This window comes from Aptenodytes patagonicus, chromosome 4 (genome assembly GCF_965638725.1).
Source record: "Aptenodytes patagonicus chromosome 4, bAptPat1.pri.cur, whole genome shotgun sequence".
Lineage (NCBI taxonomy): Eukaryota > Metazoa > Chordata > Aves > Sphenisciformes > Spheniscidae > Aptenodytes > Aptenodytes patagonicus.
Genome location: NC_134952.1, coordinates 27,065,609 through 27,092,488, shown reverse-complemented (window position 1 = coordinate 27,092,488; position 26,880 = coordinate 27,065,609). Strand labels below are relative to the sequence as shown.

General features: G+C 44.3%; 1 protein-coding gene across 6 annotated transcripts in view; it reads left to right on the top strand.

Annotated features, from left to right (window-relative positions):
• Window positions 1–26,880, top strand: part of RBM47 (RNA binding motif protein 47) — an 80,782-nt gene that overhangs the window by 15,979 nt on the left and 37,923 nt on the right. The window contains exon 1 of one of the 6 annotated variants that reach the window (XM_076336140.1): window positions 20,208–20,267. The exons of the other annotated variants lie outside the window; for them this stretch is intronic. The gene's annotated coding sequence lies outside the window, so the exon portion shown is untranslated. Of the gene's footprint in view, window positions 1–20,207; window positions 20,268–26,880 lie in introns of those variants that run through there. 6 annotated transcript variants of the gene reach the window in all.

Sequence of the window (26,880 nt, the reverse complement as noted above, 5' to 3'; positions counted from 1 at the left end):
GAACAAGCTCTACTGGCCAGATTGTGCCTATATAGGTTGTACAATGGTACAACGTACAGGGAAAACACAGCCTGCATTTTATGTGAGCCCCTGCAGCCTGCAGTAGTGACCATCCAGCAGCAGCTCATAGCCACCTCGGCTGTCTAATGGTGGCAAGGAGAGCCTGTGTCTGCACTGGTTATGCCTAATTACTTGAAATTGGTGAAAATCAGCACGTGGTTTTCTGGCTTTCAAAGCTGAATTGGCATCAACCCCCTTGGAGATAACATGCATTATTATTGCTGTACTTGAGGTTTTTTCTCCTTGTATTCTCTTTGTTTGGACTTTGATTTAATATTCCTTCTCTCCCTCTGTTTTGGTTACTCTGTGTCTTAGTGCTTGGAGATTTCCTGACCGTATATTGAAAGTTTTTAATGAAGAATTTCAGCAACACTCGGAGTTACCAGTAAAAGCCCTCTGCAGATTTTGACAGAAGAAGGAGTTATATGAAATTACTTCTAATCTCTTTATCCTTGTCACACCACTCTGCTATGCAGTAATACACCAAGGAATTTCCAGAAAGCAAAGATTGGCGACTTACAATACCTACCGACTTGGTTGAAAAAATAAATAATAAAGGAATTGGGAGGTGAATTCAATCTGCTGCTGTGTTAGCTGGGGGACAAAGGAGGGGAAAAGTAGAGAGAGAAGGCTGGAAAAAGTAAATGCTTTCTCAGTTTAAATTTTTTTTTAAAAATAAAACTTTGAGGCCAAGCAAGTAATTTCCCTCAAAAGTTTAGATCACATTCTGAAAGTTAAAAAATGAGGCGTTTTGGTTGACTTTATCATGGCAGCTATCAATAGCACATTGTTAATCCCTGTTAGAGTGGCAAAGCTGCAAAACAAATAACAGTATGTCCTTGAGCGCACCAGTTCTGCGCCTGACAGGTTTTCATTTTTCACCCCGTTGCATAATGCTGGCATGCACATACAACACGTAGCGTATGACACTTTCTGGGTAGGGCTTGATCCTGCCTCCATTCAAGTCAAGGGCAATACCCTTCCAGTTCTGAAAAGAGGCAAGGTCATGGCGTGTGCTGTGGAGCCGACCGCAGCCCGATTGGGAAGCCAGGCAGCAGTATTTTAGAGTAGGTCAGCTGTGTCCCACTCCAGTCCAATCCCACATGCACTTGTGCAAGGACTTACCTTTTGAAATCCCATGGCAACTACTGACTTTCACCACTTGCCTGCTGTTTTCTCAGATTTATTTCCTTAAAAGAAGAAAAAAAAAAAAAAAACGCAGCTATTATTTCCTCCTGAGATACGCAAACACAGAATACAATATATTGATTTTCTTGTACTCTGTGTTTGTCAGTCTTAGCCAAGCATTGTGTGTAGGTGTTATGTGATTTAAAAAAATAAGATGACATGTGGGTGGGACTGAAAATGCAGTTGCTATTATTCATCTATTTATGCCATCATACATGTGTGATCGGGCTGTGATCTTGTGCAGCAGCCTAGGAAACTACAGATTGCTTGAATCATCCTTCTGTAAAGGGCCAGGAGATGTGTTATTTAATCCTTCTACTAGATCAGCAAGATCTGTATACACTAAATTTGTATTTCATACCTACAGCCAGCATCAGCCCACACATGTGATGAAACATCAGCATAGAAATCCATACCTGTACTTTTTTTCCTTACAATACGCAAGCTCATCAGGATTCCAGCTGGGGAAGAAAAATTGTGTAAACAGCACAGTTACCAAAAAGTGAAGATCTTGTAAAAATAAAACTACTTGTAAGTTTGGGTCAAGTTTGCAAAATGGTCTGATCTGTGTAAAAATAAAAATTCCACGGAAAATATTTCCGCTTTTCAGTTTGGAGCACCTTATGTGGAAATTGTAGGAAATTTTAAAGAAGCACTATAGAAAAAAATCAAACTGCAATTTATTTTTTATTTTGTTGAGAAAGGCAAGAAAAAAAATCTTTGTTGTTTCCAGAGTCAATCTGTGATAGAAAGAAAAAAGATTGCTTACACACCTCTACTTTTGACACTTTCACCTTCCCAGCAGGAGTAAAGATGTGGCACTGGCACTTGATGACCAAGCCTTCCTCAGCTGGTTTGAGTAGGAAGTTTTTACATGGGTGTTTAATCCTGAATGCTCTTTCAGCTCCATGGAAACATACCTTTGACATACGCAGACCATCCAAAAATATTAGGTATAGATCCCTTATCATGTTTTTGCAGGCTCAGCCACATTCCTGCTTCCATAGAGAGCAGTTCTTCTAGCTGCAGGCAGTACAAACTTGTTGCAGTGCTAATTATTTGATCATCTGCCTCAATATTTCCAGATGTAAAAGATTTCTTTATTTTGGTTGTTAAAGAAGGAGTTGGGTTTTCTATCTCTCTTTCCCATTAGCTACATGTCTGCTAGTAAATTAAACATGCCCAGAATCGCTCCTTGGCATGGAGGCTGATTGCCTCCAGAGGAGGATGCTGTCTCGCCTGCCAAAACCAAGTGGCTGCACCCAAACTGCATGTTAGGAACGATCCAGAGCTCATTCTAACCCCTGGCCTGCGCCTGGGAGAGTGGTATTTGCCCTCTGGTTTGGACAAGTGGTATTTAAATGACGTGGGCCCAAAGTGTGTCAGGGGCTGTTCTGACCCTTAAAGGGTGCAATCGGTTTCCAGTGATTTGATTTAATTTAATTTACTTCTGTAGAGGTAGTTCTTATATCTCCCCCTTCCTTATTGGCACTGATCAGCACAACAGCCTTCTTTCAGAGGCTCCAAAATCAGGTGTACACTTATCATGTCCCCAAGCAAAGTATTCACGTTCAAATAAAAGTATAATTAGTGCTACCAGCATTAGCAAGTGTTGTAGAATGAGGCTGGTAGGGGAGAATGGAGCCATCAAGATAAAACCCTGCGATCCGTGGGATGTCTGCCCAGGAAGAAGCAGTGAAACAAGGCAAAATGACAGGTAGCAGCAGATGCTGATGGTGAGGGCTGCTGGCTGCTGCCGAACCGAACAGTCTCACTGGGAATAAAGTCAGGAATTTCCAAGCGGGCATACAAGTGTGTTTTCAGAGGGGGAGGAGTCTGGAGGCTCTAATGGCCTATTTTTGTTGGGTTTTTTTGGTAGGGAGGGAACGTTTGTTCAGCACAAATATGCTGTGGATCTAAATTCCATTTTCCCTAATCTGTCCTTACTGGGGATGCTATTGCAAGCAGTTCGTTATCGGTGGAAGAAAACAGTTGACTTCTGATTCCCATGGAAACACAAAAGAAGCCAATTCTTTATAACCGAGACCCCCTGGAAGGAGGGTGGAAAGTCATTGAGAGCCACTGACTTCCCAGCTGGTCAGTACAACAGGAATGAGACTCGGACGCTTTCTCAGTTTAGTAGCAGCAATCCTTCTAATGAAAGTTTGGAGTTACATTGTCCTTAGCCAGCTTTTGGCACTATTTGTATATACCTGTATACCCAATGGGCTAAAGTAGTAAACCTATAAAATAATAGAAAATACCTACATTTCCTTTACAAGAAGAATACTGGAGATCAAACAATTTTAATTAAAGCTGGTTTTGCCTTCTGTATGCAGAACAAAGTCTTCTGCTGTTACGTGGCAATATTGAATTCAAGGGAGACGCTTTTTTTTAATACGGAATATACCTGATTTAACTGTCATCTGAGACTTTTGTTTCACAGATTAATTTTGTTATCCACTCCCTTCACCCACATGCACTAGGGTAGCATTTTTAAGAATTAACAGCAACAACTTTGTTTCTCAGTTATGTCTAGTTTAACTAACATCTAATCCTCTTAGCTTTTATACCTTCACAAACAGGGATTTGTTTGGCTAAAAACTTTTAATTAGCCCAATCACATGGAACAGGTATTTAACAACCCCAAGGCAAACCCGTTTCAGACATCAGAGGTGTCTCACCACCAGATTGGGAGAGCTAATTCTAGGAGCCCTTTCCTGCAGGCTGCAGAACTTGAATAACAGGGTCGGTGAGCGGCTGGCACCCAGTTTTTCTACATAAGTGGGCAGCATTCTTTAATGGTATCTTGCTGGCTCCAAACGTTGTTTCGTGATCCTTCGCTAGCCCCCAGTCTCTGCTCTCCCTCCAAAGCAGCCCCTCAATTTGTGCTTGCACAAGTCAGTCCAGCTCTGAAGAGAGCTGAGGATCTTCTTGTGGGTTTGGTAGGACTGCTGAAGACCTGGCAGGTCACTGAAACAAATAAATACATTAGCAGACTGAGCGAGGATTGAATCTGCTGAACTTTTGATCTTAGTAATTTGAATCCAGAAGAAAGGCTGCTCGAGTAGCATATGGGTCCTAACCCAGGAAGCACGGGGTCACTGCTGCGGGGCTGGGGAGGGAGCGCTGATGCCCATGGGACCCGTGCTCCTGCAGCACATGAAATCAAATGAGAAAAGGAGTGGCTATCACAAAGCGGAAGAATGGACACCGGTGAAAAAGCAGGAGTGACTGCTTGTGTAATACGCTAAACATGTAATTATTAACTTGAGACTAGCTCTGCTGCAGGACCAGGGCCATGGCCATGCAAAGCCCACCTGTGAGTGTACATAAGCGATTCTCCGGTCCTGGCTGTTTCTCCAGCAATGTCTCTCAGCAGGGATCCTGTGGAGCTACGTGGAGCATTTAGCACTGCCCCTCAGGCAGGTCTGTGGGGGAAACGAGCCATATTGTGATCAGCTGAGACTGGAGGGGAAGACTATGAGTGATGGCTAGCAGGGATATTGCTTTGTTGCACTTTTCCAGCTGTAAAATCTTCCTCTGATGTGTCTGTCACCATTGAGTTTTCAAAACACTCGTGCCAGCAGGAGTGACGCTGACCTACTCACCCCCATCAAGGGTGACGCTGACCAAGTCACCTCCATCGAGGGTGCTGCCGTGGAGCTATTTTTGGCCTCTGTTCTCATCTTAAACTTGCTTTGGAACATCTCAAAACATAGCAGAAATAAATAAGTAAATAACTGAGAAATAATATCAGCATCTTTTCTTTAACTTTAAAGTTGCAGAGAGGTGAGCCTTCAGCATCTACTACTTTCAGCCCTGACTTTGCAATAGTATACTCAGAGCTTGCTTAGACATCAGCTTTAACTGATTGCCAAATAACATGAGGTATTTGATACATTTATCCCCACATTCTCCACATATTCGTTCCTGGCTCCAGCTGCTCCTCTTTAGGATGCCAGTGCTAACTCTCAGAGCCGGGTGGCCCTGCCTCAGCAGGGGAACAGATGTCTGGAAGGTCTGCCTAGTTAGCAGGGCACGATGTGCTCTTGGGGTGCCTTAGCACACACAGACCTGTGAGGAATACAGCTGGCCAAGCTGTTTTTTACAGATGTGGTTATGATGAGCTGCCCCTGCTGTAAATAATAAAAAAATGCCCTCCCATCCCAGTACAGGAGGAAAACCAGGCAGCCATATAGGTGCACGTGCAAATGCGGGGTACCTGGTTTAAACCTATTTGGTCATGTTCTAGCTAGACATAAAATCAGTTTTTAAAGCAAATCATTCTGATGAATGGATGTAAAATCAATTGAAAGTAAGTTGCCTGAACAAGACCCGCATGATCAGGCAGAATTTCCATTACAGACCACTTACTGAGAGAAGTTAAAATAGCAAAAACGTGAAGTATTAGAAGTCGTTCCTTAGGAAGCCAGTTTTTAAAAAAAACCTGCTGACCTCATCCTGAACTTTCAGCTTTCAGAGGGCAACTGAAAACCTCAGAGAGTCCAGTCAGTTGGGTTATTTAGCTCAGTAATATCACATGCAGACATTTGCAGATAACAATAAGTATATGAGTGCTCACAGTGTTGGTGGTATTCATGTCATTGAAAAGTCCACTTTCTGGCTGACTTTTACAGCTAACTGAAATTAAAACATGAGCCAAATGAGAATCTGGCAGAATGATGTGATGGAAGGGAGACATGATGTCAGGTGGTATAACTAAAAGCTAGCAAGTGCATCTAAATAATGAGGGGATCTTAGCTTTAATAGCCCAAGTGTAGTACACCAAATAAAGCAAAATCTTCTTCTACTTCATGGAATACCAAGAGCCAGTGAAATCTTTGGAAAAATTGTCAAGTAGATGGGGTACCTGAGAGCTGTGCAACAAAGCTGCAGAGGGTCCATAAAACCAATACCCAAGGAGAAAATAATACACAATATTCATGAGAAGTAGACTAAAGTGGAGACTGAATCAAGACAGAACCCTATTTTTTCCAAATGTCCATTCAATTTTAGGAACATACATGCTTTATTTTAGCCATCTGAGTTCCCTGAATGAGCATTCCTGCAGGGCAGGTCTGCCTGTGGAAGGCAGGTGTTGGACTTCACGGTCAGGCAACTGTGTTGGGCACGCTGTGTTGTAGGTGGCTGGGACACCAATTACCAAAGCAGGAGCGGGGGTTTCTACATGTCTTGCTAGAGCATGGACACACCGTCGATTAAATATTTAGGATCATTGGCCCACATTAGGCTTTGCGTGAATGTTACATTCAGCACGTTCAATGTCCAGCCAGTGAGTGTGGCGTGAAGTTTTACAGTGAGGATGTGCAGGGAGCCTGGGCAGCAAGAACATTTTTGTAAATTCCCTAATCCCTTGGAAACGAGGAGCCAAAACATATGTGTGATACTCGGCTTCTGTCTGAGCAGGCTCAGGCTCAGGCAGAGACCACTGTGGGGGTCTCTTTGATTCAGGTCTATAAAATCCTGGGTGGTGTGGAGAGGGTAGGTGGGGGTGGGCTGCTCACTGTCTTTTCCAATGCAAGAGGTAGCAACTGTTAAACAAAGCTGTAGAATCCATTTTCAGAACAAAAGGAGGTATTTCTTCATGCAGCAAATACTAGATCTGTGAAACTCTTTGCCAAAGGGTGTGATAATTGCAGAAGTTTTTGCAGGCATTCAAGGGAAGATTGGGCAAGTACTTGGAAGAGAGGTCCACCACTGGGCAAACTACATCAGACTCAACGAGTCCCCTGAGCTGAAAGTGGTTGGAGGCTGGAGGAGGGCTCGCAGGAAAGATCACATATGCTTGTCCTGCTCTTGCTCTTTTGTAGGGCTCAGTTTATGGTCAGTGCTGCAGACAGATTACTGTGCTACATGGGCCCCAAAAATCTGAAGTAACAACACTGTTCTTAATGTTTTTATTTGGATGGTGAACAAATTTTGTGCTGATTTTCTGATGTGTAGATGAATTAACTTGCTTATCTTCAGACCACCAGAAGAAAAAAGCATTATTTATCCCCTTCTTTTATACTGCAGCAATGATGAGCACTTTGTTAAAGCATATTACGTCAGTGCAATTCCATTGCCTTAAAGCCTGAAGCTGTGAGGAGGGGAGACTCTGCCCAGCTGCTTCTGGCCCACTGTGTTTTGTAAGTTTATAATCTGAGTGCCAATGTGGCACAGTACAAGCAAGATATGTTATGAAATCAGAAAAAAAAGCACTCTGATATTCCTATTGCTTAGGAAATTTTTAAAAATTATTTAAGTATTTTTTTAAATTTTTAAAAATAATAAATAATTAAAATTTATTTCAAAATAATTTTTAAAAAGCAACTAAAGTGATACTGCAGATTTTGTGCACATATACACACACAAAAGCATGAGAATTGTGTCAAATGTGTGCGCAAATGCATGTTGTCGTAAGCTGTGAGTTTCCTCTCTGTGGCTACAGGGAGTTAGGGCATGTTGTCATATAGACTTTTTTTTGAGATCTGTACATATCTGTATGGCCTGGGATACAGGCTTTTATAAGAAGTTTTATAAATGGTATCTGCATTTTTTAAGTTGTATTAACTGCTATAACATTTTTAGGTTTTTGTCTCAGAGGGCATAAAGCAACTTATTCCTGGTATTAGTCACATTGCTTAAAGCTCTGCTGTAAAGCTCTCAGATGATAAGCACAGTATAAGAACATATCTGAAATAGTACAGCTACGTTGACTGTAGTGGAATTATGCTAATTTGCTTTAACGAAGAATGCAGACTCATTAGGTTAAAAGAAGTTGTCTCAAAACATAATCTGATATCCCAGACAGCTCGGTGGATTCTGACTGGTACGTTAATTTGCATGACTGAGCACTGTATCGTTTTTCTTTAGGTTAGAAATGCAGACATTTAACTTGGATATTGCTGCTGCATCTTAGTCACAAGGCAAAAAAGGCCTTGGAGACACAGGTTTCTAAAAGAATGTCACCAATAATATGAAAGGGGTAAAACCTCTTTTTGAATGACTGCCGTAGTCCCACCATTTCTTTCTTCACTCAACTGGAATGAAATCAGTAGAAAATTTAATTTCTAGAAATCTGTTTCCCAGGAATATGCATTTTTAACGAGGCCATGCAGAATTCCTTTCACCTTCTCTGGAACATCATTTATCTTCTTTCCTTCCTTGCATATAGTACTTCATATGGGCCCACAGATGGCAAGGGAGGGATTTTAGCAGAATTAAGGCAATACAACCCCCTTGCCTCCATTTCCAGTTACAGTGTGGAAGGAACAGAGTTTCCAGGACTAAATAGGCATGTGTTGGCTTGTCCTGCATGGCACCCAAGGGATGCTAACCTAGGGCATGGGACACGTTAGACTATTTGCTCACTAGAAATAAATTCTCTCCGAATACCCCCCAGCAGCTCTGCTGGCTGCAGAAGCCCAGAAGCTTGCAGAGCTCCTGATAACCAGCAGCATCACAAGTAGTGCAGAGATGGAGGGAGCTTTGTTTAAACAGCAACAATTCCTTGGTACAGCTCTGGGATTTTAAATCCGTCTCTCCTTCATTTCTCCCCCTCAGAGATACAGTGTCATGGGTGGGAGATCTACATGCCAAAGGAGCTGCGAGCTACCACTTTCTTTTCTGTTCCTTAACAAAGAATGCCACAGCAAGACGCTAACACCCAAAACATTGACTAACACGCTGATGAAAATGAAGTTTCAGCAACTGTTAATCCATGTGCCATTTTTTGCAAAGGATCACTGCAGGCTCTGCCACACAGTCCACAGACTGATTCATAGCCTGGAATTTCAGGCTCACACACGGTGTGATCCCAGAGGCTTATATTCATCACTGCTCTGCCTGGCGCACGTTTTTTGTGGGCTTAGCACTGTAAGAAAATGTTGATTGACACTGATGACTTACTTAACCACAAGCAAATGAAATTGTATTCAACCTATCAATAAAGTGGCATCAGCCAAGAACTAGAAATGGGCTCAGTAACTGGGATTTAATCAGTAAGTGAACTGTAGCATCCATTGTAATAGCATCTGTCAAATGTGCACATGAAGAATAGCAGCAAATCCAAAAGGTGCAATTTTTCTTCCTTCTGTGCTTCTATTTGTTTATTTGTACTGGCTGAGTTGCCCTCACTTGTTTGTATCTAGGAGTGACATTGTTCTAACATGCCATTGCCTTCGTTCCTGAGAGAAGCCTAGCATGAAGTAACACCTTACCTTTCCCCTAAATGTGCTGAGGTTACAGCTCAGCCTGGCTGGGGCGTCCCCAGCTGCCTGCCGCTGTCCCAGCATCCTCCCGGCCACGCTGGAAGCGAATGCCGGGGCTGGGGGAGGACCACAGGAGATCCGCCCTGGTGGCAGGCTCTCAAGTCTGCCTCTTGAACTGGTGCCCCAACCCAGAAATGAGCTTGCAGAGAGGAATGGGGCTGGTCGGAGGTGGTGCTGGCTGGTAGAGCAGGCTCTCACCGTCTGCGTGCCATAGCTCTGCAAAAGACACTGCAACAGAACTTTCACCTCGGCTCAGACAGACCTGGTGTCTAGCAGGAGATAAATTATTAGTTTTAGTGAAGTAAATATGTGGCAAATAGGAAATGTGCAGACGCAGCCTTGGCTGGCCCCAAACCAAACACAGGAGAGATGTTGCTCTTTGTTGCGTTGGACCTGCTCTCATCCTCCGCAGTTCTTCACTTTCGAGTAGTCGTGTCCCTACATCCTACCTGAGCAATGGGTGAGGGCATGGAAACACTATTCGTGATCTAGAACCTTGTTTTTTATTTTAATAATGAAATAGATGAGAGCTTTCTGACTTTTCCTAGGATGAATGGTGCTTGCTGATGGTACTTCAGTAAGAAGAAAATCTTTAAAAGTGCCCAAGACGCTCAGTTTCCCAAGCGTAGCCTTCCCTACATTTTTGAGGAGTAGCTGGCTAATGTGTGAGATCTGATAAATGCATTCTATCACCTCTCAAAATGCTCCCAGTAACCTTAGTGAAATCAAGTATTTTTTTTAATTTCTAACTTTAATAATTTCACACTGTGTGCTCCTTCAGAGCTGACTGCATATCAAAGGAGGTGAAAACACTGTGAAAATACTTCAGCAAGTGAGCTGGGATTCCTTCAAGGGAAAGCGTAAGCCATTAATAGCATTTAAAAGCCCATAAGTATGTAACTGTAATATGAAATACTGACTATTACTGCACAATATTTCAGGATTATTCCAAAATACCAATCAAGTTTGGGTTTAGATTCAGGCGATAAGTTGCAAAAGAAAAGCAAAGTACAAGTAATCATGAAAAAATCCTGTTTTCAGGTTTGCAATACTGTTCTCACACTTCTCGACATGGCCAGGTTTGTTTGGTTTTAGAATTTGATATTTTATTAGTGTGGGGTGACTGTTCGAGACAGCCACCTAGCAATCCTTCCTAAGGTATCTTTTAAGACCTTTCTCATAATCTGGTGATGCTTGGAGTGCTGGTAATCATTAAAATATGATTTCTCATCTCTCTTCACAATGGTCTGTAACATCCATTTAGTTCTTTGAATGTATGTTATCAGAAAACAGTTTCCATACATCTATTCCTCCGTGTATGAGAAACCAAAAAAATCTAGCTGTCCATGACTGACGTGCAGTACCATAAAAATGACCCAGCTAGGAGTGCGCAACACAGGCAAAGCTTCAGTGCTCTGAAAGACATAACCCCATGTCCACATGGAATAAACAGAGCTGTGTTGAATCAAATGCATCATTTCATTTCAAGTGTTGAAATCCTTACTGTTTAGGGGACTTTTCTGAATCCACAAAGCCAAAGGTCTGGCTCTAGTACAGACGCAGCTCAACTCAAATGCAAACTGTTGTCCTCAGAGGGGCTTTGCTCTAACAAAGGAGACGTCTTGCAAGAACAAGCTGGTCCTGAGAGTCCCTCCATCTTATGCAAAGGTTAGTGAGAGCAAAACTGTGTAATTCCAGTTTTAACATAAATCAAATCCAAGCCTCAAATCTGAAGTCTAGCCTGCAGGTAAGCCGGACTGAGACCCAGCTAACCACAAATAGCTGCACCTGTGCTTAAAAATAGACAGCGCTTTTTTTCAGTGCAGTACATGTATCCAACAGCTCCCAATTTCATAGTAATGAGCAGAGCAGGGTTCTGTATGTCAGCTATCAAAATAGTGTCTGTGTAAGCTGAAAGGTTACAATGTGAATTTTGCAGAATCTGGTGAAAGGTTTTTGAATTCTAAAAACATGCATAGGAGCAAGATGGATTTTATAACTTGAGAGTTTGAATCAGGATTTTCCCACTAGCCGTGCTGCAAGCCTCAGGACAGCTGGATTGCAGATCATTTGGTGCACAAGTTGCAATTTACCACTGATCTCAGAAGATGCATCGATGTGCTTGCCAGAGTAGGTGTTACAGATTTCCTCTTAAATCATTCCTTTGCATGGAAAAACAGATCCACTTTGAGTGTTAATGGAAGATCTAAAAAATAGAAATACCATAAAATTACTTTGGGAAACTGATAGCCTGGCTAAATGCTGCAGTTTTCTGGCACGGAACATTGTGTTATTCAGGTCTTCAGCTTTCATACAATAGGCGGGAACACTACAAGCATAAAGTATTACTGGTTGTGTGTGCATAGGAGTAAATGATATCTGGTTTTAGCCCTTACATAGGCAAAAACAAGTTTAGCAACATATTTTATTTGCACATGTGATGAAGCTACTGTAGAGAGGGTATTGCTGGTTCTCCTAGGCTCCTTTTATGTGGAGATTTTTAATAAGTAAGAAAAATCTGCTTGGGACTATTTTTATCATAAACAGGAAAAAGGGTTGTTGTTTCATTTTGCTTTCTGAACCGTTACCCCTCCAGTTCCCACTCCTTCTTTCACCCCTGGCCCAGGACCAGCTCCACCACACAAGTAATTTTGTCCCTAACCTCCCTGTTTTTCTGCGGTCAGGCTCTGTTGCACTGTCACCTCCGTCTCTTTTCCTCTTCTCTCTAGGTGGACTCCATCTCTTTCACCTTTGTGCCAGTGTGACTTCCTGCAGCCAGTACAGTGGTGCCAAATGCCTGGGTTGAAAGCAGATGACCCATCAATTCTTCCTTCACCCAGGGACTAGCTGTCCTTTTGGATATGTCCTTTCAGTACACTATTATTTTACTTGACTCATTCACATATCTTTAGAGCCAGCATTTGTAAATTCTGTGTTTACTGCTTCCTCTTTCCAATTCAACCCTCATTTTCTCCTTGTAGATCATACATTTTCTCCTTTCTCACAAGCATTACTAGGTCTCATTAGTTGTCCCTCCAAAACACCTTACCTCACCCCAGCAGCTGGGTTGCCCCATCCTATTTTTTCTTTCCCTTCAGAAATTATGGATTTCCTCTCATCTCTTCTACACGCAAGGTGCCTTCCAGCTCTACCCCACCTTCCTTTCCAGCTATCACCCACCCTGTAAGCAGTTCACAACTCCTGTCCCTCCTGAACCACACCTGTTAATCTCTGTGATTCTCTATTAACTTCCTTCCAGCCAATTATCAAGTCCCTGACTCCATCCTAAGTACCCTCAATCTTCCTCGCATTGTTGTGGTTGCCCGTCTAGCTCCAGCCATGTCTTAGCCACGCTGCTACCTCTAGGCACCCTCCTCCCTTCAAGCCGTTTCTCTTTCAGGAAGCCTCCCTCCACCTTGGGGTGCCCCCAAAAGAGAGGAGCAAGAGGCAGCCAGACACCTCTCATGGGCAGACGATAGGAGAACTGCAAAGCAAGAGGTCCACTGTGTGGATCAGCCCTTCAAACCTTCACCCCACTCATCTACAAATGTTGTTTCTTGTGCCTTGAATTTGGTGATGAGGTGGACGTGCTGTAAAAGGCATCTCTGTACTGAAGCTGAGGGATGTTTTTGGTTGCATGGAGATAATTAAGCAGTAAATAATAGCTTCCAAATATTTAAGTACAGTCCTCAGGAACTGGCCTCACAGAGATCTGTATCAATATCTCCTCTGAGATTCTCAGCAAAGCAAATAAGAACAAAAAAATATTTCATTCATCTACTTGGCAGTCTGGAAAGGCTGATTCAGTCCCAGTTTTTCCATTCAGCTATAAAATCTCCGTATGTACTGTCTTCTTAAGCATTATTTTTAAATAGAAACGTTACTTATCTCCTGGGGTTCATTCAAAGCAACTAGCTGCACTTGCAGAGTCTGATGAAGATGTTTCATGTCATCAAATGTTAGGCACTGAATTTGATGGCAAATATTTGCCCAAATTTAACATAAGGCGCTAAGGACAGTGCTAAGAAGACTGCTCATTGCTAAAACGGCTACAGGCTAGTTTTAGTTCCAATGTTAAGGCCCCAGAAAGTAGAATTAAGGCATTGTTAGCCACACATTTATTCTCTTTTATTAGAAATTCTTGCTTTTTACAGCTCCACATACCCAGTCAGATCTCCCAAAGCATTTTAATACGTAATGTGTCTTGATAGAAAGAGAGATAATAGATAAATAGATATATAGAGATAGGCAGACAGCCCATAGATTTTGATAAAAGTACTCTCCTGTGTAAAATAAACAATTTTATTCTTATCTTAAAGGAACTACAGGGAAAAAAAGTCATGTACTAAGCTGTGGCTTATAATTATTTAATTCATATGCATAATACGTGTGTTTAACCAAGTAATTAAAAATGTCTTAACTTAAATGTAAGTGGAAGAAATCTCTCTTCCTAGTAGTACCCCTTTAAAGGAGAAAATTAGTAAAAACACTATACTGATATTAGGGTTGTTACATTTTTCAGACTTTTACATTTTGTAAGCAACAGTCAGAGAAACTATAAATACTTTAGTCCTGAAACACTTTTTTCTACCTGTCCTTTGCATCTGGCAGCACATTTGTGTGGCAAATGGTACCCGCTGCGAGGGACTCCTTGCGGACCCTGCCCAGCTGCTGCAGGTCGCTCGGTGCTTGGGAAGCCCAATGCCCTGGGTTGGTGTTTGCAGTGCTTGAGCACGGTCTGAGAGGTGGCAGCTGCCATGCCAACCTCCCTGGGATAGGGCTGATTTATAAAATTGCTCCGTTCTTTGCAACGCCTCTTGTGACACCTGTGCCCAGGTAATCTATGGGGCTCCATTTTCGGCTCAGGCTTATTTTGGTGCCTAAGTGAGAGGCGGGTTCTTCTAAAAATATGGTTCAACGCGCTCTGTTTTTCCCCCGAAGTAGTAAATAATTTTCTGCTGCAGCTGAAAAGCTCTCCAGCTTCGCCGGGGTACCTTTCTGTTGCGCTCCCTAATGCGCTATGGACACTGTTACGTGCACCCAGCGCCATCCCGATGGTGGGCCAGAGCAGATGTATCTGCCAGGCACTCCTAGTGCCGTGGGTGCTCCTGGGGGCATCTCCCCGCGGACCACTGCCAACCTGCCCGTTTGCCCCTCCGCTCCCAGTCTGCACAGGCAGACATGAGGGACCAGGGACGCAACGGGGACATTGCTCAAGCACCCAAACCACACAGACCCCTCAACTGCTTGGTGAGGAACCTGACTAAACCAGCACCATCGAAGCCTGAGCCTGAGATTCTCCCTGTGCAGTAATTGTCACATCAGGGAAATCCCAGAAGCAGCTTAGCTGAGGGACTTTTGCACTAAAATCAAACCCATGGGGAATGCACATCTCTGATTTTAAACCATCGCGTTTCCCACACGATCCTTTCCTAAGCACGACTGTGGGTGGCATCATGCAATGCAGCAATACATGTAAAAGCGGTTGAACAGCTATGAAGAAGGGAATATTTTGAAATATTTGTCTGCAGTGTGAAGTTGCTAAATCACTAGCATAGTGTGGTCGTACAAAACACAGATAAAGTAAAAATAGGCAGTTCTCCCTGAAAGCTTTGGATGATAAGGTTTTGAAATACTATTTTTGCAAAAAAGCTGCAAATAAGGGAGTAAACAAGAAAGGTGGGACAGGGTGGTTTATTTTTTGAATAAAGTCGCTTTTTTTTAGGGAGTTTTCTAGCCTGGCATTATGCGATTTTGTACCAGTGTTGCCCATTCTTTGCTAGCCAGGCGTTTAACAAATCAGCTCTACAGAAGCTGCTTGCAAATACTCTTTCCCATCAACATTCAGTTTCTCTGTGAATCGTGAGCAAGTTTTCATACATATTTTATATATCTCATGTATTTTGCAAGGTCTGTTCCCTCCAAGGGAATAGTGATGACTGAAACTCTGCCCAGTGAAACCACTAGCAAAACAGCTCTGGGATCAGCTAGCAGAAGCATTTTGTAAATAGTTCCCTTGCTATCTCTTTTCTCTTATCATCTGGAGGAGTACCTTGTCTGTCCAGTGCTGAGGACTCATTCTGCAGTAGATGAAGATCTACAGGGCATTTTGCTCTGAAATCTCGGCACAAGATACTAAATTATAGACCAAACGGATGAGTAGGTATGGCAGGGCTGTAGCTCTTGCACTGCTGGCATGGCCAGGTGTGATTTCCGAGAGCCCAGACGCCCAGCCAAAGCCACAGCTGGAGAGGTGTCCTCATGTGTGCCACCTTCAGGCTACTGCTGAAGAGCCCTCTCAATTCACGCTTGACGTCTCTGCTATTTTCCTGTATGATAAAGATCTTCCACGGCTCACAGCGATTATTTTCCCCCTCCCACCTGTTTCTTTTCCAGCAGGTAGTTGCTAGTCCTTCTGCTCCAGAGGAGGGGACGTAGCTGCCGTCAGAGGCGATCAGTGCTGTTCCAGTATTTCCTGGGGAGGTGGTTTCGACACGCTCCTTAGGGATGGGTCTGAACATATTCCTGACAGCACTGTGTGCTCAGGTACAGGAGGTTCTTTACTGGGAATATGAAGTTTTCAAAGCCTCCACAGTAGCCCCTCTGGATCTGCCTGTACTGTTTTCCAAAGTGAGTGTTGCCATGCAGGATGAAATACAAATGCATCTGTTGAAACAGAACGGGAACAAAATTAACACCCACTTAAGATTCACAGAAATTTCCCCTTCTGTTACCTGATCCCCACGTTTTGGCTTTGTTGTTTGATCTATTTATTGTTAGGGCTGCTAACACTTTGTAAGTAAATTCCTGTTTCATTGAAAGTGCTTTGCCCAACAGCCTGTGAATTTTAGGTGCTTTTTCACCTTTAATATCCATCTCTCTTACTTTACTTGCTCCCAAGCCAGCCTGAAGTTATACGGTGTCTGTACTAAATTAATGTTTGACTTTACAGTCTGTGTGCTGTACAACCCAGCACCTCCTCCATTTGCAGTAAGTAAATATGCAAGTGTTACGTTGCCCTTGAAACCTGTGCTCTGTGACAAAGGTTGTGCGCTGAGAAGAGACTGAAACGCCAAGTTTCCATGGGTCACAGTCTCTCCTGTCAGCGGTGCGTTAATCAGAAACCCACCTCTGGTTAGCTGCGAAAGCGTGGTGCGGGGAACTTTGGACCAGGTGACACAGGGGCAGATTTGGCCTCCTGAGAAGCATCTGCCTCTCTCTGAACCCTCGGTTGTGAAAACCTCATCTCTGAGAGCGGAAAATAAGGAGAAGCATATTAAACTTGGGTTGGCCAGAAGCCGACCGCATTCGTTTCAGGAACATGGGCAATGATACCTGCAGAGCCAACTGCAGGCATGGTACTGTCTTGCTGTGTGACCTTTGGGAAATTACTTTATGTCAGCCTACCCCACCCTGTTGAAGAACCAAAGGCATCAACACTTCAGGGAAATGCCTCTCAATGGTACTTAATCCAGTCGTTCATGTTCGCAACTTGCTTTCAGATGTAACGCCCTATAAAAATTACTACTGCTATCACTTTCTTACAAAGAAAGGTAAAACTCATTGGTTTTGGATGATTTTCATTTAGAAGTTAATCTCTGAAAACCAGAGAAAAGGTTGCATAAGCTTGTGTGAATGAAAGACTGAGTTTTCACAAGGTGGTAGCTATACAGAGGTTAGGAAGACAATTTTTTTTTCTTATTGCTTGTCCAACAATGAAAAAAATGTTTGGTTTCTGTTGCATTATATCAGCTTATCTACAAGGGCCGATTTAGTGGGAGGACCCATCAAATTGTCCACTGTTCTATTTGTCCAGGGTGACATGATACAACTTCAGCTGTACCATAGTAGAGCCATCATTTTTCTGTGGTAGCTATACCTGGCAGCTATGACTGGTAACATGAGTTTCTCTGAAGTCCTTTGGCCTCAGTGGGTCAATACTACACACAATTTGACTCTCTTAGGCCTGTACCGTGCTAACATGCATCACAGAAGTATTAGCACTGTGAAAAAGTGAGTATTTGTACAACCTTCCCATAACAGGCAGTGACCTTGTCTACACTGTCAGGCAAACTAAATTTGAGCTGGCTCCATAACTCAAGTACCAGTGTGCCACTCTTCCACTTCCAAATCTCACGACTGGAGCCTCAGTTTCCAACCTTGCTGGAGACCAGACCAGCAGTGTCACGACATGAAACGCAACGGTGATAAAATCTAGATCTGATCTAGATGGGTGGGCAGCGCTCCTCCGGATTCTTCTGCTGAAACGCTTCTGCAACCAGGAAACGCCAAGTTGCCAAAAGCAGACTTTTCACAGAAACATGATCTCTTCCCCCCCAGGTTTTGTTGGGAAGGTCTGAGAGATCTTGAGTGGAGTCCTTATCCAAGCAGGAGAGAGAAACAGCATGGCTGGACCTCCCCCTTCACCCACCTAGTCCACCTCTCTGGGAGCAGCTCTCAATACCAGGTAGAGCAAGACTGCTACGAGCAGTTCCTGCTCCCCGGAGCTGGTTAGGCAGGGTCTTAAGTGCAGATAAGCTTTTTCAGATAAGACCCCTCTTTCTGCCTGGGGATCTCAGAGGTGATAGCCACAGCTGAGACTCCAAGCAGCTCTGTGGAATAGCAGAGCTATTTCTACTAAATTTCCACTTACAGCTGGGGATCAGCCAGGCACTGAGAGGCTAACGTGATGTGGCAAGTGTCCTGCTGCAAGCCTGAGAAGCTGGCAGAAGATGCTTCTCTCCCTCCCCTGTCCATTTGTAACAGCACTCTTCCTCACAGGTTGGGAGCAGATGCTGTAAAGCAACTGTGGGGGTTTTTTATCTAGAGGGAATACAAGTTGACGGTTGGGAATTAATAAGGCTTATGCAAAAGACATTGCCAGGTCTTGCAGGTTGTCCTACAGCAGTAGGATTGTGTCTAGCAGCTGTAGGGAAGTCCATATGCCTTCTCTGCTCGGGCCAACAGCCTGTCCTACCAGGGATTCACAGGCTGCCGCCATAGTGGCCTTAAATACCAAATGTGTGAGAGATTCCGCCTTTCCAGGCAAAAGGGGAGGGGAGGTGAGTGTGGACCGGCAGGAGGGAGCACCACACCTGAAAGAACCCACAGCAAATGGTGGCACCTTGGAGAGCTGAACAGGCTCATGTGCATTGGGTGCACTGGGCATGCAACATGGGCTGCAGCAACAGGGCTCACGTTGCCGCAGCGGCTGGCCACGCATCGGCCCCTGTGGGCATGCCCTGGGCCCTGGGCTCTGAGGAAGCGCTCTCAGGAGTCCTGGCTCAGGGAAGGCACTCCTGCTTTTGGTGACACGTCTGCTCGAGTCCAGCCACAGCCCGCTGCTGCACCGACAAACAGTGTCACACGTGTGTGCCAGCTGGTGAGCTGGACGCAGCTGTGCCCTTGGCCACCCCTGAGTGCGCTGCAGAGTGCCCAGCGGGCAGAGAAAGCCTCTCCAACCTGACCAGACTCGGCTGGTGTCCCTCAGCCCAGCATCACTGAGCGTGGACAACCCCATCCCTGTGCGAGGCCATACAAGATCCAGATCAACAGCAAACCCAGCACATGGACATGCTCCTTGTTGCACTACGTGGCAGGTTTTAGTAGCTAATCTGACTAGCTAGAGCAGCCGGTGATGTAGATTTTCTCCTTAAACACGTGCATTAAAATACATACTGCTCAAGTCAGGGATCCCAGATTAGACAAAATGAATCACTCTTCCCCAAACCAGGGCTGAAAGGCCATGACAGACGAGGCAGTATCACAAAACCAGGACACACAGCGTAGCCTAGATTTTCCTGTTGCTGCTCCGTGAGCACACATCTGTGTACCAGCTCCGGAAAGGGTCTCCCAGGTTGGGAGCAGCCACCAAGTCCCAGCTTCCGAGTCCTTCCCAAGCTCAGCAGCTGTCCTCTCCTCCTCAGGGAGCGGCAGTGGCACCTTGTCAGCGCCGCGCTCGGTTGCCAGCCCGTTTTGGCTGCCCTCTGCTTGTAATTGTTAACTTGCTGGGAATGGGAAAGCTCTGGCTAGCGTGGGTAGAGCTTTGACTCTGAGGCACTCCCGAGGAGCCGAGACGCAGGAGCAGAGCCTCTACCTGCAAGGTAAACCAGCGCAGGTTGCCTTGGCCATTTCTTTCCCTCATCTTCGTGTTTAGGCTCCCTTTGCGTTATTTTATCATGCCGTTTCAGGTCTTTTTGTTGTCATTTTGTTTTTTGAAGTTTTAGCTGTCATTTGAATGACTGCTCTCTTATGCTGAAGATTTATTTGGAAATTTATGTACTCCCATAAATTAAGTGTTCCCTCTTAGCTTTCAGCCAGGCACGCCTAGGCTTGCACGCAGACTTAGAACAATACGGAGAAAGGTTATCATGACTTACCTGCCACAAATTATCTATTAATAGCACCATTTATGTAGCTTTTTTTTTTTTCCTTCGTGTCATGCTTTCACGTCCCCCTCTTAGCAGGTTTCCCCTTTTTTTTGTGCCTTGTTTTCCCTGTGGAGGACAGGGTGGGTAGAAGAGAGGTGACCTTTTCGGCACTGGCTCTGCCCCCGTGGCCCTGGTGCTGCCTTCCCCACGAGGTGTTTGCAGGGAGGGTGGGACAGCAAGCTGCTCACAGCCTGGTAAAACATTGACCCGCACAGGCAGCTGTGGCCGCGGAGGTGCTGGACTGCCTGAGGAGGCAGGCAGCGGGAGCCCAGCGGCAGCCAGCACCCACGGGAGCACGCCAGCCTCTCCCCAGGTATCGTTTTCCACTTCCATTTCCTTAGCTTTGCGAGACAGAAGGGCAATGGCGCTTGGTTGTAAGGTTTGCCAAAGGTTCGCTCCCTAGAAGTCGGAAGAGGAGTTACCGTTGTTATTTTGCAGTTTGTTTGCGTCAACTGTAGTTGACTGCATGGTGTAATCTAAAGCATGGGTTGATTAACCCATGCTTGATTAGCTAGTTGTTTTGATTTTGGCGTATCTTCATTTAAAAAAACAAACGAACAAAATTGATGGACAGTTGCATTTGAAAACTTCATGGTTTTCTAATAAAGCTCAAAACAGCTGGCTTCTGCTTATCTTCTAACTGAAGAGTAGGAACAGGAGTCAGAGTTTCTAATGAAAATGTACAATCTAATTATTGCAACAGGGATGTGGGGCGGTGACTCATGCTGAAACATACTTGCTGATATTTGAACGAGCTTTGCAAAAATAGGCAAAGTTACTAATTTTTTTTCGAGATTTTTTCCATGTTCCAAGGCAGTAGACACAGAAAAAATATCAGGATTTAAGTTCCTAGTATGCATATGCCACTGGGAGAGGTGAAGCTGAATAGATTCAAGTAATTGTTTTAAGTTTGCTCAGTGACTGAAAGTTTCTACCACACCGTGGAAGCTGACTTGTTCATGCAGGAACCATCCTCCGTGTGTGCTTTGCTGGTATGGATGTGTCTTTATATAAGTACATATGGTGAATCCCCAGAAATCACCTTTTACATCCCAGGTGACTGTCAAGTCATCCTGAAAGGAGAGTTCTCACAGAGGGCTCGGTGTGAAGTGACTGATGTGTAGTCAGTATTCCCAGTTTATTTACAGTATGATTTGTGTGCAAAGCAAAACGCAAGAAAGAGAATTTTTTTTTAAATTTGTTGCTTCCAGTTTATCAGTGTCAGGCCCTAGCTGTGCTTGATGCTTGCTTCAATCCTCCCTGATGTGACAGATTTTCTTGATGTGTTTGCTAACTGGACTTGCACATGACATGCTATTTATGTTTAGTAAATGCTCAGTGGTGTTAGGCGGTACTGAAGTGTGGTAACACGTTTACTTTATTAAAAGTAGTCTAAGTGTGGCTTCAGTTCTTAGCAGTACTAAAACTCCTAGAGCAAAGTGCAGGAAAAGATTACTGGAGAACAAAGCAACTGGATTCCCACAAATATCTGCTTTAAAGGATTGAAATATGATTAAGAAAAATTTTGGTAAAGGCTGCACTGTAGTTTCAGTCTGTCCGTGAATTTGTAGATGTAAAGCATGACTATGATTAATGTGTGTGATTTGCTTGTGTGTCATAGCTGATGTGTGATTCTTGCCCTCTCCTCCCAGGAATGATGGTTCCAGTATTTGACACTAAGTTAGGCTGATGTAGAAGTTTCCTTTGCAGTAATCGAAGAAAGAGTTCAAATCTTATCTCAGAGCTCACAGAGACTGAATTAAAAAAAATAAATATCTAAAACAAAAGACAGCGATGACAATGTTATCTTGTCTATTTTCATACAAAGAAAGGGGTCTAGCTGGTGACTGTAAGGGATATTATGTTGCTGTGCTGGTTTTGGCTGGGATAGAGTCAGTTTTCTTCATAGTAGCTAGTCTGGGGCTATGTTTTGGATTTGTGCTGGAAACAGTGTTGATAACACAGGGATGTTTTAGTTACTGCTGAGCAGTGCTTACACGGAGTCAAGGCCTTTTCTGCTTCTCACACCACCCCACCAGCGAGCAGGCTGGGGGTGCACAAGAAGCTGGGGGGGGACACAGCCGGGACAGCTGACCCCAACTGACCACAGGGATATTCCATGCCATATGACATCATGCTCAGCATATAAAGCTGGGGGAAGAAGGAAGGGGGGGATGTTCGGAGTGATGGCATTTGTCTTCCCAAGTAACCGTTACGCGTGATGGAGCCCTGCTTTCCTGGAGATGGCTGAACACCTGCCTGCCCATGGGAAGCAGTGAATGAATTCCTTGTTTTGCTTTGCTTGCGTGCATGGCTTTTGCTTTACCTATTAAACTGTCTTTACCTCAACCCACGAGTTTTCTCACTTTTACTCTTCCAATTCTCTCCCCCATCCCACCAGGGGGGAGTGAGCGAGTGCTTGGGTGGTGCTTAGTTGCCGGCTGGGGTGAAACCATGACAGTGGCATAAATGGAAGGAATAGGACTGTTGACAAAATCTGTTCAGTCTTTGAGTCCTGTTTGCACTACAGAGGACTTCTTTCAGAGCAACTCCAACCCCTTTCCATCTCTGAATTAAGGAATCAAGGAAAGACGTTATCAGATAGACAGGTTTCAGGACAAGGGGGTCATAACTATCTGTAAATTATGAGCAACTTAAATTGTTTCAGTAAATAATAACATATTATCATGCACTAAAATGAAGCGAGGAGATTTCATTTCATGTGCTGCATTTTCAACACAGCTGTTTACCAAGTTTCAGTTGATTAAACCTGTGTACATACACTGAAAGGAGCAAGGCTGCACAGGGATCACGACGACAGCCCGGTCTGCAAAATCTTTTTCGGGATATACAAGGTGGAAAAGATCGAGAATAATGCTTAGCCTGGGCTGGTTACAGAGTCGCTAGTTAAAAAGAAGTCTGTCGTCACCCTTAAAGGCAGCTCCTGTGACACAGGCGTTACTGCTAGACCTATGCAAAATATAATGGATCCCACAGATATTTCACAGTGGCACTTTTCCAAATTTGCCTTCACGGGAAAGAAGAAAGATTTATATGTGAACCAGAAATGCCCATAGTAAAGGGATAGATTAAAATGGGAATCATCTCCACAGATACTTTGGAAAGGAGTGATACTCAGTCAGTAGAGATGCTGATTATTCAGATGGCAAAAAAAGGAAACACTGCCAAACAAAAAGCCCATGCAACCAGAATTACAGAAGATTAGCAGGGACATGGCAAAACTCTGCCGTCTCGTCCCCAGAAAATGTCAGGGTTACCTGCTTGCTCGCGGGCGCCAGGGCCCCGTGTGCTGAGCAGTGCCCTTGCAGAGGCAGGAGCAGGCTTGGTCCCTGCTCTCCACGGGCAGGTGACGGGGCTGTCGCTGGGAGGGTGCCACGAGGAGCGTCCACGCTGTGCCTCAGCAACCTCCTGCACTCGAGCGCTTGTTCCAGCATCTTGCATTTGTTTATTGTACTTGTTTGTGTAGCAGCCATCACACCACGGGTGATATGTTGCAATTGCTTTCCTTGATTCTCCATTACAAAGACGTTGACAACAAATCACTTGGATCAGATGGGTTACTTGGGGTTTGCTGTGCTGGACCTCTTTGTTTAAGAGCATACCCCGAGTGGAGATCTTCATAGTCAGCATTTTTTTCCCCGACACAGCAGCCACATGGCACCTGGATAAGGCCGTTGCAGATGCTTTGGGCTTGAGGCAGAAGAGCAAGTGGCTCTGCAGTCTCTGGCAGGACTCTCATTCCTTCTATGAAGATGCGGCTCCCTGCTTTTCTCTCTGAATATTGGAAAATCTTATCTATAGCTGTCCACTTGTACAACACTCATGTGACCAGAATATCTCCTTCATGTTACTTTGGGAGCAATTTAAAACATTAGCATTTAATTAGCTTATTATCTTAAGGCAGAACTGTGATTTTACTGGGGGATTTTTGCCTTTTATAGGAGTAAGAGTTCTCTGAGGGAAACAATTTACCTTTTCAGAGCCAACTGCAGAAGCATATTTTTGTGACAATAAGCTGTTTTTCCTTTTTCTGTTGCAGTGAATGAAATGATCAGGTAAAACGCAAACCTTAAAGGGCAGTGATTAGAGACGAGCAAACTTACCCTTTCACGTTTCCAGCTGAGCATATGTACTAGTGATGCATTGAAACCCCAGCTTTTCAATTTTGCTAAAATAACACAAAGTGTTAACCCATGAATTGCGGCTGAACATGAAATATAATTTCTGCAAAATGAAGTAACTTTAATTATTTTAATTACCAAAATTATTTTGTGCTGGATGCATGTATATGCAGTTCCCAATGATGTCAATGAGAAATGAATGCTTAGATCTTGATTTTGTTTTTTCTTCTTTGCAGTGTGTACTTTCAATGAGAATATTTCTTTATATTTCTTTTATATCTTTTCAATTTGTTGCTTTCAGTAATAACTTTCAGAACTTTTGTTCTCATCAGAAGTCAGATGTTGCACAGATCAGAGTGCAGTATATAGTTGATGATTAAACATATCTATCCAAATGAATGGCAGCCCTGCCCTCCCCTCCCTGGTGCTGGGTCACAATGTTTCCCTTTACTTCCAATATTTAACAACAGCTGTCAATATCAAACAGTATTTGCTTACATGCTGGAAGGCAAAAGTAGAAATAATAACCAATAATTTTAGCAGAAATAATTTTTTTAATGGCTGACTAAATGAAGGCTTACTTCTCATACTACAGTATCCTGACTCATGTGGATTTACTGGTCTTCTTCCCCGCATCTCCCAGGCTATGACAGCGAAAAACAAAAGACACTGAGCAAAAGCTGCAGTGCCATTTAACCTTCATATTTGGAAGGAATCAAGTTTGAGGGGTTGTCAGATTACCTCTCTTGTATCTAATGAGTATTTGGCTTAAAAACGAAAAAGCATTGTTCAAACCAAAACCTTTTGGTTGCTGAGTGAAGGAAGTCATGTTTTGCAGATGTGAAGCCTCTACTGACTTTTCATCCTTCCTGGAGAGCTGCAGAGCGCAGTCATTGTTCCAGTCCTTCCTACCTCCTGCAAAGATATTACCAGACAAATGCTGTGGCGCTATAGCAGTGATGTGGTTTTTTTAATGGTCTCCAGAAAAAAATCACATCTTGCTTAGATCTTCCTCTGGGCAGTTTTTGTAATTGCAACTGAAAGCAGCCCCAGCAGCAGCCCTTAGACAGACTGTCAGCTGGGATCATACTAAGCTTTACTGAACTGAATGTTTTCACCTGAAAAATTGGGGATGCTTTAAAGAGAAAATTGCTATGTAAACATCCCGCAATGCACAGAAACAGCTTTTTCTAACCTGGTTTATGGCACATTTGTTAATGCTTATCCAAGCTTCATCAGGCTGTGCTTAGGAGTAAATGCTATATCTGATAGCTGGTGAGTGAGCCAACTAGGGAGGGTGCCCCGCTGGACCTGCTGTTTGCGAACAGAGAAGGACTTGTGGGTGATGTGACGGTTGGAGGCCGTCTTGGGCATAGCGATCACAAAATGATAGAGTTTTTGATTCTTGGAGAAGTAAGGAGGGGGGGTCAGCAGAACTGCCACCTTGGACTTCTGGAGGGCAGACTTTGGCCTGTTTAGGAGCCTGGTTGACAAGAGTCCCTTGGGAGGCAGTCCTGAAGGGCAAAGGAGTCCAGGAAGGCTGGACGATCTTCAAGAAGGAAATCTTAAAGGCGCAGGAGCAGGCCGTCCCCATGTGCCGAAAGATGACCCGGCAAGGAAGAAGACCAGCCTGGCTGAACAGAGAGCTTTGCCTGGAACTCAGGAAAAAAAGGAGGGTTTATGACCTTTGGAAGAAGGGGCAGGCCACTCAGGAGGACTACAGGGGTGTTGTGAGGTTATGCAGGGTGAAAATTAGAAGGGCCAAAGCCCAACTAGAACTTAATCTGGCTACTGCCGTAAAAGACAATAAAAAATGTTTCTATAAATACATTAGCAACAAAAGGAGGGCTAAGGAGAATCTCCATCCTTTATTGGATGTGGGGGGAAACACAGTGACAAAGGATAAGGAAAAGGCTGAGGTACTTAATGCCTTCTTTGCCTTAGTCTTTTATAGTAAGACCAGTTGTTCTCTGGGTACCCAGCCCCCTGAGCTGGAAGACAGGGACGGGGAGCAGAATGAAGCCCCCATAATCCAAGGGGAAATGGTTAGCGACCTGCTACACCACTTAGACACACACAAGTCTATGGGGCCGGATGGGATCCACCCAAGGGTACTGAGGGATCTGGTGGAAGTGCTCACCAAGCCACTTTCAATCCCTTATCAGCAGTCCCGGCTAACCGAGGAGGTCCCAACTGACTGGAGGTTAGCAAAAGTGACCATCATTTAAAGCCCATCTACAAGAAAGGCCGGAAGGAGGATCCGGGGAACTACAGGCCTGTCAGTCTGACGTCAGTGTTGAGGAAGGTTGTGGAGCAGATCCTCTTGAGTGTCATCACGTGGCACGTGCAGGACAACCAGGTGATCAGGCCCAGTCAGCATGGATTTATGAAAGGCAAGTCCTGCTTGACTAACCTGGTCTCCTTCTATGACAAGGTGACCCGCCTAGTGGATGAGGGAAAGGCTGTGGATGTGGTCTACCTGGACTTCAGTAAAGCCTTTGACACCGTTTCCCACAGCATTCTCCTGGAGAAACTGGCTGCTCATGGCTTGGACAGGCATACTCTTCACTGGGTCAAAAACTGGCTGGACGGCCGGGCCCAGAGAGTTGTGGTGAATGGAGTCAAATCCAGTTGGCGGCCAGTCACGAGCGGTGTTCCCCAGGGCTCAGTACTGGGCCCAGTTCTGTTTAATATCTTTATCAATGATCTGGATGAGGGGATCGAGTGCACCCTCAGTAAGTTTGCAGACGACAAGTTGGGTGGCAGTGTTGATCTGCTCAAGGG